Source organism: Rhinopithecus roxellana, chromosome 13, assembly GCF_007565055.1.
Source record: "Rhinopithecus roxellana isolate Shanxi Qingling chromosome 13, ASM756505v1, whole genome shotgun sequence".
NCBI lineage: Eukaryota > Metazoa > Chordata > Mammalia > Primates > Cercopithecidae > Rhinopithecus > Rhinopithecus roxellana.
In genome coordinates, this window is record NC_044561.1 from 75,910,523 (window position 1) to 75,923,504 (window position 12,982).

The window sequence follows — 12,982 nt, forward strand, 5'->3', positions numbered from 1 at the left end:
CTGTGCTTGACATCATGGGCAAAAAGTAGCAAAAGAAAAAAATAGCCAACAGCATCACCCAAGCATGTATAGGATCAAACTTAAATAACTGACAGCCAAGAGAAGAATTGGAAAACTCAGGGCATGGCACGCAGGCTTCCTAATCCTGCCGACCTCCTAACCCTGACAGCCTGATTCCCAGGACCTGGCGCTGGGAGCTGACAAAGTCTGGAGAAGACCCGAGGAAGGCCACTTGAGTGGGTTTTCTTATCATTACCTTTTCTGACCAAGGCCTGCGAGGAACCAGGGCTGGGCAAACAGGATGGCTGATCCTCTAACTCACTGGTCCCCAAACTTTATGGCACCAGGGACTGGTTTTATGGAAGACAATTTTTCCACGGGACTGGGCGAGGGTGAGGGAGGGTTTTGGGATGAAGTTGATCCACCCCAGATCATCAGGCATTAGATTCTCATAAGGAGCATGCAACCTAGACCCTTTCATGCACAATTCACAATAGGGTTTGGCTCCCATGAAAATCTAATGCCGCCACTGATCTGACAGGAGAGGGAGCTTAGACGGTCATGCTCACTCACCTGCCACTCAGCTCCTGCTGTGCAGCCCAGTTCCTAACAGGTCACAAACCATGGCCTGGAGGTTAGGGACCCCTGCTCTGACTGCAGTAAATGCTTCAGGATTGCAGGTTAACCCAAAAAACCAGCCTTGATCTGAGGGTCACTCTTGTGTGTGCACACACATACACCCAACCAGAAGGGAAAACAGCCTGGCATAGCAAGTCAGCAAAGCCCAGGCAGCCACATGGCCACACATGTTCTTCCCTAAGCTCTCCTGATGCTGCAACCATTCCTGGGCTTCCAAGTAAGTGGTAGAATATGAAACACCCAGATCTCAGTGCCTAGTGCCAAGCGGGAAATTCTGTGTTCTCATACATAGCACAAGGGAAACAAAAGACGGTCTTCGATGAGCTACTTAAGGCCAAGATCAATGAAATAAATGCAATGGTTTTCTAGGGCTGACATATCAAAATGCCACCAATGGGGTGGCTTACACAACTCTGGAGGTTGGAAGTCCAAGATGGAGGTGTTGGCAAGTTTTGGTGTCTTCCAAGGACTTGCAGGCAGCCATCTTCTTGCTGGGTCTTCACATGGTCTTCTCTCTATCTAAACATCCCTAATGCCTCTTTGAGAGTCCAAATTTCCTCTTCTTATAAGGACACTAGTCAGATAGTGCCCACTCAGCCTTATTTTAACTTAATCACCTCTTCAAGGCTACACCTCCAAATACTGTCACATTCTGAAGTACTGAGGGTTAGCACTTCAACGTATGACTCTGGAGGGGGAGACTAGTTCAATCCATAACAGATGGAAACCGAACAAACACACATATTAGAAGAAAAAAGAGAAAGAGAGGAAGAAAGGAAGGGAGGGAGGAAGAATAGGAGGGAGGGAGGAAGGAAATGAGGAAGGAAGGCAGAGAGGGAATAAAGGAGGGAGAGAAAGAAGAAATACTTCAAAGAGAGCACAACCAAGAAGAAAGACTGTCTCCAGAAACAGAAGACAATACCTCCCAATTGCTTAACCTTATAGAAAACTGAACAAAAATTATACATTCAATAAAATGAGAGCTCAAAGACAAAATGATAAAAACAGAAAATCCTATTTAGGATATAAACTGACTTAAAGAAACAGATTAATAACAAAAATGACATCATTATATACCTAAGAAATAAATTTTAAATGACAGAAAGCAGATTAGATACAAGTAGAAGTCAAAATACTGACAAGGAGAAGGGGCTTGGGATAAAATGAATAAACATGAAAAAAAAAAAAAAAAAGAAAACTGAGCAATGCTTTCAGGCATGGAGACCATTGCAGGGGAAGCAGTAGCAGGGCTTTTGGGTGTCCCTGAAGGGAAAAGCCCAACAATGACAATATATTCAAAAATATGAAGCAGGATATTTTTCCTAAAATAAAGAAAAACCTCTGAAACCTTATATTTTAGAAAAACAAATACATGTTACGTTCCATGAAAATGTTATTTAAAATGTTCTGCATTGAGACATATCCTAATCGAATTATTGAATTTCAAAGATAGAGAAAGACTTCTCAAGCATTCAGGCAGGAACACAACTCATGGAAAAGCGGGGAATATCAGGCTGGTCCCAGATTTTCTACAGCAATATCCAATGCCAGAAAACAACAAAACAGCTTCCATAAAACCGGAGGAAATGTGAGTGCCACTATAGACACTATGTCCCGTCAATATCCAATGCCAGAAAACAACAAGACAACTTCCATAAAGCCGGAGGTTATGTGAGTGCCACTGTGAACACCATGTCCCGTCAAGACAGCAGGGAGATGCTCCCACACGTGAGAAAACTCAGGGAGTTCAGCCCATGAAGAAACTTCCCTGAGCACAAATCTTCTGAAGAAAGTTGTAGACTGGGCGTGGTGGCTCATGCCTGTAATCCCAGCACTTTGGAAGGCTGAGGCAGGCAGATCATTTGAGGCCAGAAGTTTGAGACCAGCCTGGCCAACATGGTGAAGCCCCATCTCTACTAAAAATACAAAAATCAGCCAGACGTGGTGGCGGGTGCCTGTAATCCCAGCTACTCGGGAGCCCGAGGCAGGAGAATTGCTTGAACCCCAGAGGCAGAGGTTGCAGTGAGCAGAAATGACACCACTGCACTCCAGCCTGGGGGACAGAGTGGGACTCCATCTCAAAAGAAAAAAAAAAAAAAGAAAAGAAAATTGCAGTAAACTTTTTGACAATGAATGCTATGGTTGGGAAGTTTGTGACCTCCAAACCACAAGTTGAAATGTGATTCCCAATGTTGGAGGTGGTGCCTAATTGGAGGTGTTTGGGACATGGGGGTGGATCCCTCATGAATAGGTGAATGCCCTCCCTTAAGTGGGGTGAGTGAATTCACACTCTATTAGTTCCAGAGAGAGCTGGTGGCTAAAATGAACCTAGCACCTCCCCGTTCTCTCTCTGGCTTCCTGTCTCTCCATGTGTTCTCTGACATGCCAGCTCCCCTTCACCCTCCATCATGAGTGGAAGCAGCCTGAGGCCCTCACCAGATGCAGATGCTCAGTCATGAACTTTCCAACCCCCAGAATCATGAGCCAAATATACCTTTTTTTCTTCATAAATTACCCAGCCTCAGGTAATTCCTTATTGCAACACAAAACTAAGACATTGAAATTCAATCAGTAAGAGATTAATCAGAGAAAGGACTCAGACCATGTGTGCACATACCCTATGCCCCAGCAGTTCTACTCCTAGGATTTCCATGATAGCAGTGAGGGCATCTGTCCAGGCAAAGAGCTGTACACAAATATTCAGAGCAGCTTTATTTGTAATAGCCAAAAATTGGAAACAACCCAAATGTGCATCAACAGGAGAATGGATAAACAAGCTGTGATACAGCCAAACAACAGGACATTACTCAGCAATGAGGTGAGTGAACTACTACGCACACAATTGCATGGACGAAACTCCAGGTGACAAAAGTCAGAACAAAAGGACACATACGGAAGAATTCTATTTACATGAGGATCAAGAACAGGCCAAACCGAGCAATGGGGATGGAAGTCAGTATATACAGGGCACCTGTCAGCTCCAAGGGGTAATGCAGAAGCCTGCTGGGGAGCTGGGGATGGTCAGTGTTTGATCTAGGTGGTGGCTACACACGTGTGTGCCCATGCAAATTTCACCAAGATGCACTTTATATGTGGGACACAGGGAGAAGGAAGCAGGGAGGAGGGTCATGACCATGTCACAGCCATCTGTCAAAAAAGAGAGATCCCATGGACAGTACAGTCAGAATAATGGCTGATTCCAAGCCTGGAGAAGCTTCAAACACTGTGGACAGGAAACTCAAGCCTAATGCAACAGTGGCCATCAGTTATTTAGAGAGAGAGAAAGAGTATGGCACGAGGACCTCTGTGGCTGTGGGAGAGTAACCTGGTACTGGAGAATCAGGCAGTATAGACACCTGACTGCAGGGGAACCCAAAAACCAGGAACCAGCCCAGAAGGCATCAAGCCTCAAATTCCTGCAAGCAATACTAACCCCCAGGTCTCCGATGAGGAGAAGATGATGTTATTCTGAAACGAAGAAGCTCCTGACAGCAAGAGCTGATGTGCCCTGTGCACTTGGTTCCTTTTGCTGCTCTAACAAGTTACCATGGCTTAAATCCATGGCTTACAACAATGCACATGTATTATTTTACAATTCTGGAGGTCAGAGGTCCGAAATGGGTCTTATTGGACCAAAATCAAGGAGTAAATCAGGCTGCCTTCCTTCTGGCAGCTCTAGGGGACAATCTTGTCCTTGCCATTTCCAGCTTCTAGAGGCCGTGGCATTCCTTGCCTTGTGGTTCCTTCCTCCATCTTCAAAGCCAGTAACTGCATCACTCCAACCTCTGCTTCCACCATCTTCCCTCCCTCTCTCTCTCTCCCCGCTCCTTCTCTCTCTTGAACCCTCCTCCTTCTCTCTTCTAAGAACTCTTGTGATTACATTGGACCTACCGAGAAAATCCAAAATGATTTTCCCATCTCAGGATCCATCACTTATTCATGTCTGCAAAGTCCTTTTTGCTTTGTGAGGTGACATCACAGGCTCCAGAGATTAGGACTTTAGGAGGCCACTCTTTTGCCTGTCACACCCGGAGACTGAGCTAGTTTGGACCAGCCAGGGCCTCCTTATTGATTCATTCATTTACACAACATCGTGGAGCCTTATCTTTGACTTCTGATTGGTCCAGTTTGGGTCACATGCTCATGCCTGAGCCAATCACTGGGGCTTGAGGAGTGGGCCACTCTGATTGGCTAGATCAGAGTCATGGGTCCAGCCTATGGTCAGCCGGGTCATGGCCCCAGGGGACAAGTCTCATGGCCAGCTTGGACCAATCACTGTCAAGTGGAGCTGTGCTTAACCGACACCAACCTGGAACAGTATGGCAGGAAAAGACTTTCCAAGACCCACTCAACCCACTCCCCAGGTCCCCCTTCCACAGGCTGACTCAGCCTCACCTCAGGGGTTTTCCTCAGCCAGAGAGATGATCAGAGAGGCCCTGGCGAGGACAGTACAGCCAGCCGTCCTTGGACACCACCCTGTTTTCCCTTCTTGCTCTGATACTGGGTCAGCAGCAGGCAAGGCTGCCAGCTTCAGGCACAGAGCCGATGTCCCCTGTGGTCAGCAAGGTGTGAGGGTGATGCGTTATGACTCTAGCAGGAAAGACAGGACTTTCTCACCTCTAGTGTCTGGAGAGAGTGGCTGGCTAGTGGCTGGCTCTAAAATTTCCCTGGGCTCCAGCCCAGAAGGAAGGAGAGAGGAAAGAGAGAAAGTGAAAAAAGAGAGAATGAGATTGCCACGTTGAGAGCCATGAGCCAGCCTGGGTGCTTAGAGGGGAGCCCCTCACTGCCCTAGGAACTCAGTCCAATCTTCTCTCCATGCTGGTGAGGCCCTGCATGTCTGGGCTCTTGCACCTCCCTGCTGCAGCTCACCCCAGACCCCTCCTGTTCTCTCCAGCCATGGTGAGCTCAGCCTTCCCACACTCCCCAGCTCTCTTCTGCCTCCCAGTCTTGGCCTAGCTGTGCCTGCGGCCTGGAGCACTCTCCCCATCCCTTTCCTCCTCTGGCCAAATTCAGTTCATCTGCTGGGTGTGAGATGCACGCTCCTTCCTCCTGGAAGGTGGTCCGTCCATGCCCCACAAACTGTGTGAGATGCCTCCATGCTCTCTCGGCAATGCTTGTGGTCCCTCCTGACTTATACCCCTGCCTCTTCACCAGCATGTCTGCTCGTATCAAGGCAAAAACTTCTTCACCTTCGCAGGTTCCCTAGGTGTTCCTTCCTTCCCTTTCTTGGACAGCACCTGCTGTACCACCCGAGTCCTCACTTTCACACATAGAGACACCACAGAGCAAAGCATGGTCTCTGGCTTCCTGAGCAGCCTCAGAGGGCCTGGATGAAGCAACCTGGAGGGCGTGGGACGTCACTCCCAGTGGCATAGAATCCCTTCTGATTCTCTGTCCTATGGATTGCTTTGAGGTGTGCCCCCCACCCCCTTTCAGCTTTCCACGGAAGCCCGTGTGCCCGGTGAACGCATGGCTGGGCCCCCCAATGGGTTTCAACCCCTCTCCAAGCTCACTTGGTGCTGAAAACCTCAGTGTCTCACAGCATGAGCATCTGCAAGAAAAGCAACCAGAAGATGCCTGCATGGAGACCGCATGAGTCCAAGTTCCAATTGGGTTTATCTTCTGACAGCCGAGAAAGCTGTGAGGCCTGGGGAGGAAAACTCTACAGTCACCACCACTTGCATCACCCCAGGCTGCACCTTCCCACACCGCCTCACCTCCCTTTTCTTTCACCTCCATTGCCCTGGACTTGCACCCCCCAATAAATCATCAGTAGCTTAATCCTTGCCTCAGGCCCTGCTTTCTAAAGATTCCCTGCTCCCTGAAGGCAGGAACATGTCTTCACTCATTATTTTAAATCTCCAGTGACTGGAGATAAAATATTCAAGGAATGAATTAATCAATTCGTTGAATTTTCACAGATCCATTTTGCAGATGGGAAGTAAAGACACAGGGGAAGGAAATCCAGTGACCCTCTCTTTGCACTCTCAGTCCAGAAATTGATCTAATGTCTAAACCAGAGTCCTCATTCTCATATAAACAGGTGGGTCACTGAGATACTCTTCGTACTTCTATGAAGATCTTTATTGCCCCAGGAACAGCCTCATTGGAACTCAGATAGCTGGAGATAGCGGCCTTTTCCTCCCCAGGTCTCACAGCTTTCTCAGCTGTCAGAAAATGAACTCGGTTTGAACTCGGACTCACACAGTCTCTATGCAGACATCTTTTGGTTGCTTTCTTACAGAGGTTTATGCTGTGAGATGGAGGTTTTCAGCACCAGGTGAGCTTGGAGAGGGGTTGAAACCGTGGGTTTCAGCTGCCGGGGCTGTCCTTGAACCATATGCCCTAAGAAAAAGCAGCAGGGACATATCTGCCCCAAAGTGTGGTGCCCAGGTGCAGGAGACTTCTCCAGACAACTGCCTGAAGTCAGGTCACCTCCATACTGAGAGGGGTGGCCCTGAGGCCTGCTCAAGCCTAGACACAACTAAACACAGCAGCTTAAAGAAGGGACAAGCCTCAGAACCTCTCCAGGTGGAAGCAAATCAAATCACTCAAATGTAATGCAGATGACTTTTGCTCTTCTCGCTGGTAATAACTGTGTGTTTTGTGATATTGCTTTTGTAAGTTTCTCGAGTATGCAACACAATCTTCCATTTGCTCAACTGTTCCCTAATAATACAGCCTAATTAAACCTGATTAGTTTCCAAATTGCATTAAGCTGGAGCCCCACATATAGAGAACCCTGAATCTAATTAAAGGCCACTGCAAGTGTCACAGAAGCCCGCAGACATGGCACCACTCCATGAGGCCTAATTGTCTACTGGATTTTGGACTTCAATTTTCTTGGTGATGATGAGAGAAAAAAACATAAATGGCAAAAATAAAAAATCGTGTTTTTCAGTTGCAGTTTGACGACTTTAACAAATAGCTTTGCATCTTAATATAACGTGTTTCTGATAGACATTCCATAAAGAATGTGATTATAAAGTGCTTTGTCGGGCTTGAGAAAGGAGATGGGCCTCTACATCTTTTCCCCACAGTAATTCAAAGTGACTTCATAACATTTAGCATGTTAAAATGAAGCAGCCACCACATTTGTGCAGAGAACAAATCAAACTAACCTTAGTCCCGTACCTCCCAGGAGCGCATGCTCAAGAATGTCTTCTGTTGGCCGGGCACAGTGGCTCACGACTGTAATCCCAGCACTTTGGGAGGCCAAGGCGGGAGGATCACAAGGTCAGGAGATCGAGACTATCTTGGCTAACACGGTGAAAACCCATCTCTACTAAAAATACAAAAAATTAGCCGGGTGTGGCAGCGGGCGCCTGTAGTCCCAGCTCCTCGGGAGGCTGAGGCAGGAGAATGGCGTCAACCTGGGAGGCGGAAATTGTAGTAAGCTGAGATTGTGCCATTGCACTCCAGCCTGGGTGACAGAGCAAGACTCCATCTCAAAAAATAAATAAATAAAAATAAAAATAAATAATAATAAAAGCATGTCTTCTGTTGCTGAAACAGGGACGAAGATGGTGCAAGCGAAGGAGGTTCAGGAAGCCCCAAACCCAAGGGCACCCCAATTTGTTCTAGGAGATGAACACTGAGTGCCTGAGAACACAAAACATGACTGGAGTTGTTCTCACAGCAAAAACAAACCTGAAGAGATTGAATCCATATTGGGAGCTGAGCATGGGAAAAGTTTAATGATTGTTCTGGGAAGAGAAAGAAAATGAGGCAGGGGGCAAATCCCTGCTTTTCCCGCCTAAAGTAGGATAGAATGTGCTTTATTTTCTCATTTCTCTGCTCCACTGGGCTTCAATTAGATCACTTTCCTGGCTGTCTCTTCTGTCCAGGAGTGCTGCTGCCACCTGGCTCAGAGGAAGGGGCAGCGGAGACTGGCTGAGCTGGGCAGGTGCCCTGATCCACCATGCCCACCATGGAGAGCTGTGTTAGCCTTGGGTCCCTCCTGGGAGAGGGCCATGGTGATGCGAGGCCCAGCCTGGAGAGAAAGCACAGGAGTGTGGGGGCACAGGCACACTGGGGTGGGCAGCTGCTTCCAGGCCAGAAGCTGTGAGAGTTGCTGGAGACTTGCAGGCTGGACCCATGGCAGCAGAGCTGCAGCACTGAGCTCATGAAGGTCAGCAGCGGTTTGAGAACGGAAGCTCAGCACTCAGACCACTCAGGGTTTGAACCAATGACTGGGGCTTTGGAGGCATTTGGGGACACACCCTCCATCTGCATGCTCTTGTTTGTATGATGATGTCAGTGAGACATGCCAGGGGCCCCTCAGGCAGGCAGAGGGGACCTGTGTGGCCGGGCTCTAGGAGACAAATGGATGGATGCTGCGTGGCCACTCAGCCACAAAGCTGAGTGCTTCCTGTGGCATGAGGCCTTTCTGTGGCCCATCCATGATGAGACAAGCACAGACACTGGGGGTGCTTTTAAAAGCATGATGATGACAGTGCCACGACCCCCAAGCACGTGGTCTGAGCTCAGCCCAGTCTGGGTGATGTCAGACTCACATAGTGGGTCGTGTGTGGCGTGAGCTGCAGGGGATCCCATATGGGTGTCTGATTAGCAACACAAATCCAGCCCTTTGGCTCAGATAGCTTGGGAAGCTGTAGCTGCCTGACTTCCCCATGAGCCGACTCAAGGCTCCCCTGAGGACACCCAGAAATGGTGGGGGAATGTGGCACAGGGTGGGGGAGTCTGCTTTCTGTCAGCCAGGCTGCTAGTGCCCAGGGTTGCCATCCTTTGGCGTTAGATATGCACAGGATGTTCACTTGGAGCCACAGGAAATGGTGAGTATGAAGGGAAGGACTGTGTATAGCCCAGGGGTTATGTGTTTGAGCCCTGGAGCCGGGGGCTTGGCTTTGAAGCCTGCCTATGCTGCTTCTTAGCACGAGGACTCTGGGCAAGTTGCCTAGCTTCCCTGTGCCTCAGTTTCCTACCTATGAAATGGGCCTCAGTGAGTGCATGTGGCCAGAGCCAACAGACAGCAGGGAATCGGTGCATAAGGCCCTCCATGCCCTCTGTCATCATGTCCTTCCCTGAGGGTCTCTCTCTCCACTCAGTTGTCCCCACAAAGACCACTTCCTGTGAGCGATCTTCCTGGACCCCCACCATCCCTCGTCACTCCTCTGCGTTATGTTTTTATTTGTGACTCTTCTGGTAAAACATGAGCTTGCGGAGAAAAGGCTTCACCAGCCCTGCCTGGGGCCACGTCCTGGTGCCCGAGATTGTGGGTATCAAGGAGGAATTTTGTGTGAATGAGTGAACAGACCCCTTCACGTACCGCCCTGACTTACCCGCAGGTATAAGCTCCCAAGCAGGGGTATCTGGGCCCAGCACACAAGTGGGAGGGTCAGTTGGAGCAAACGCAGAGCGGCACCCAGAGTCTCCAGTACAAGCACAGACACAGCCTCCAAGGACGCCCTCTGTGGCTCCCTTCCCCAGCATCCCGGAAGCCGGGGATCCATACACACAGCCAGAACAGTGCCCGCTGTCAGGTCCAGCTCTCAGGAGCAGCCCCTCAGAGCCCATGGGAGGAAAGTTCGGCAGAGGCAACTCCCGCCAGCTACGCACAAGCAGACACTGTGGCTGGTGCCTCTGGAGGCGGTATGGACTGACACTGCCAAGAGTCTCCAAAACATTTGGCTGGAAATAAGGAAAGTGGAGCCACATTGTCATCCAGTGAAAGCCAAAGAGCGGGCAGGTTTCCTCTCCTGGTTTTCATGTTTAGCCGAGCCCACCTCCCTCAGCTCACAAGCCCCAGTGGGGACTGCCTTGGTAGCAGTGGCTTCCTCTACCTGGTCACTTCCTAGAGCCTCTGGCTCCTCCTGCTAACTGGGGATAATAAGATCGCATGCATCCTCCTGTTTTCACAAGTGTGGCATGGACACTGTATGTGACATGTGGTTCACTTGCCTTAACCAGTGGCAGTTGGATGTTTGGGTTACAGATCAGGCCGCCAACAGGTTCCTTCCTCTATTTAAGAAGGTGTCTCTTTGACCTCATCTCCCACCACCCTCCTGCTCATTCACCGGCCTTAAAGGCTTCCAGGCCAGGGAGGGTTTCCAACCACCTTGACCTGGGGCAGGATCCAGGCCAGGGAGGGTTTCCAACCACCTTGACCTGGGGCAGGATCCAGAAGGAACATGTCCCGTGGTCAAGGTCGTCTGCCCACTGTACAGAATCTAGAGCTCATGGCTCAGTGGGGTCCCTGTAGGAGAAAGGAAACCAGAAGGAAGTCAGAAACGGAGGCTGGCCTCATCTTGGTGGCTCATCTGCTGTGTGTCTCTGAGCGAGTCACATGGCTGTGCCGGGCTTCAGTTTCCTCAACAGTAAAACGGGCATAATAAGATCCATGTCACCATGGCCCCTGTTTTTACCTCTTCCCAGCTGTGTGGGCCTCAGATGGTCACTCCACAGCTCTGGGTGCCTTCCCTGGCACTGAAATGGGGTCAGAATCATACCTGTCTCAGGTTGTTACAGAACGAATACTGTCTGCACCACTTAGTAGGTGCTCAGTAAACATCCAGTTCATCATGAGAGATAGGGAGTCACTCAGACAAGCTGGCAGTAAGAGGAGAACAGTCCTCTGGAATAAACTCCAGGTGGGGGTGTGTATAAAAAAAAGGTCTTTGAAAATGGTGGCAAGGCTGAAAAACACAAAGAAGAGAGAACTGGGAAGAAGGGAGAAACAAAGCATGTGTTCCCAGCTGGGACTGAGTGGATGGGAGCCTGTCCTGCATCTGACGCTCTGGTGTTTGGTATCACCAGCCTGGGGTCCAGGACCTCCTGGCTCCAAGCCACACATTAAGTGGAGCCATCTGTCTCCTGGAAGCATGGCAGGTAACCAGGAGAGAGACGGGCGTGGACTGGGGACCCGCCTGTAGCACATTCCTCTCTCTGCCGCACTTTGAGGGGGCCGGAGAGTCTGGGGGACCAGGAAGGAGCCTAGTCTGTGAAATATTAACCACACAGCCACAGCTCACCAGATGGCAGACCCCACAAACGGCTTCCAGACGAGTCCTGGGCTGGAGAGTGGCCCAGCCAGAATGCCAGCTTCTGAAAGCTCTACCGCAAGAAAATGTGGGCTGTGTTATGAGCGTGGCAAAAACAAGGCTGGGCAAGCTCAGGTCTCTCCTGAGTTCTGTCAGCAAAAATCCCGCCAGAAATTATAGACCCGAAGCCCTTTCTTGTGGCACTGTAGAGGGCCAGCAGGGGCGGAGCAGGCTGAGAAGCAGATTTTAATTCCAACTGTCTCTTACCAGCTGGGTGACCTTGGGCAAGTTACCTCCCTTCTCTGCACCTCAGTGTAAAAAGTGTTAAACAAAGCCAGGTGCAGTGGCTCACACCTGTAACCCCAGCACTTTGGGAGGCTGAGGCAGGAGGATTGCTTGAACCCAGGAGTTCGAGACCAGCCTGGGCAACGTAGCAAAATCCTGTCTATACAAAAAATAGCCGGATGTAGTGGCACACATCTGTGGTCCTAGCTCCTCGGGAGGCTGCGGTGGGAGGGTCACTTGAGCTGGGGAGGTCAAGGCTGCAGTGAGCTGTGATTGCACCACTGTACTCAGCCTGAGCAAGTATGAGACTCTGAGTGAGACCCTGTCTCAAAAAAAAACAAAAAACAAAAAAAAAAGACTGAAAGGCTTCTCCAAGGGTCCCTTTCCGCAATCTTTCCACAATTATGAGTCTAAGCTTCCCTGATGTCTGACTTTCTGTTCTCTGCCTCTGAAACTCTGCAAGGGAGAGTGTACATAAGGAACAGCCAGGTCAGGTTCGAATCCTACAGGCTTTCAAAAGCCAGGCTTGGATCCTGGGATGGCCCGGAGTCTATCAGGTGCAGGTGATGAGAAGCACAGTTCAGAGCAGCCTGAGCACAGAGGGACAGTTACTGGTTTTTGGAACATAAAGGCCAGTCGGCTTCAGGCGTGGTCTACCCAGGAGCTCGTACAACGTCACTGTCCTGCTTCCCTCTCACTCGGTTTTTTCATTCAGATGAACACGCACCTCGTGGTCGCAAATCGACCCCCCGGCAGCTCCAGCGTAACGCCTGCTACATCCCCTCAACAGCCCTAATGGAAAGACAGCGTTCCACCCCTGTTGGTTCCAGCGGAGCCCAAGGATTGCTTTGTATTTCCCAGCCTTGTCCATGTGGCCATCCCTGAATCAATGGCTGAGGTTGGGCATGGATGCGGCCCTCATCGCGGGCGTAGATGAGAACCCCGCTGTGTGGGCTTCCCACAGCTGCAGAACCACACGACCACACACTTAGTGGCTGAAAACAAAACATGCTTATGATTTTGCAGACCTAGAGGCCAGTCTAGAAATCTGCAATGGG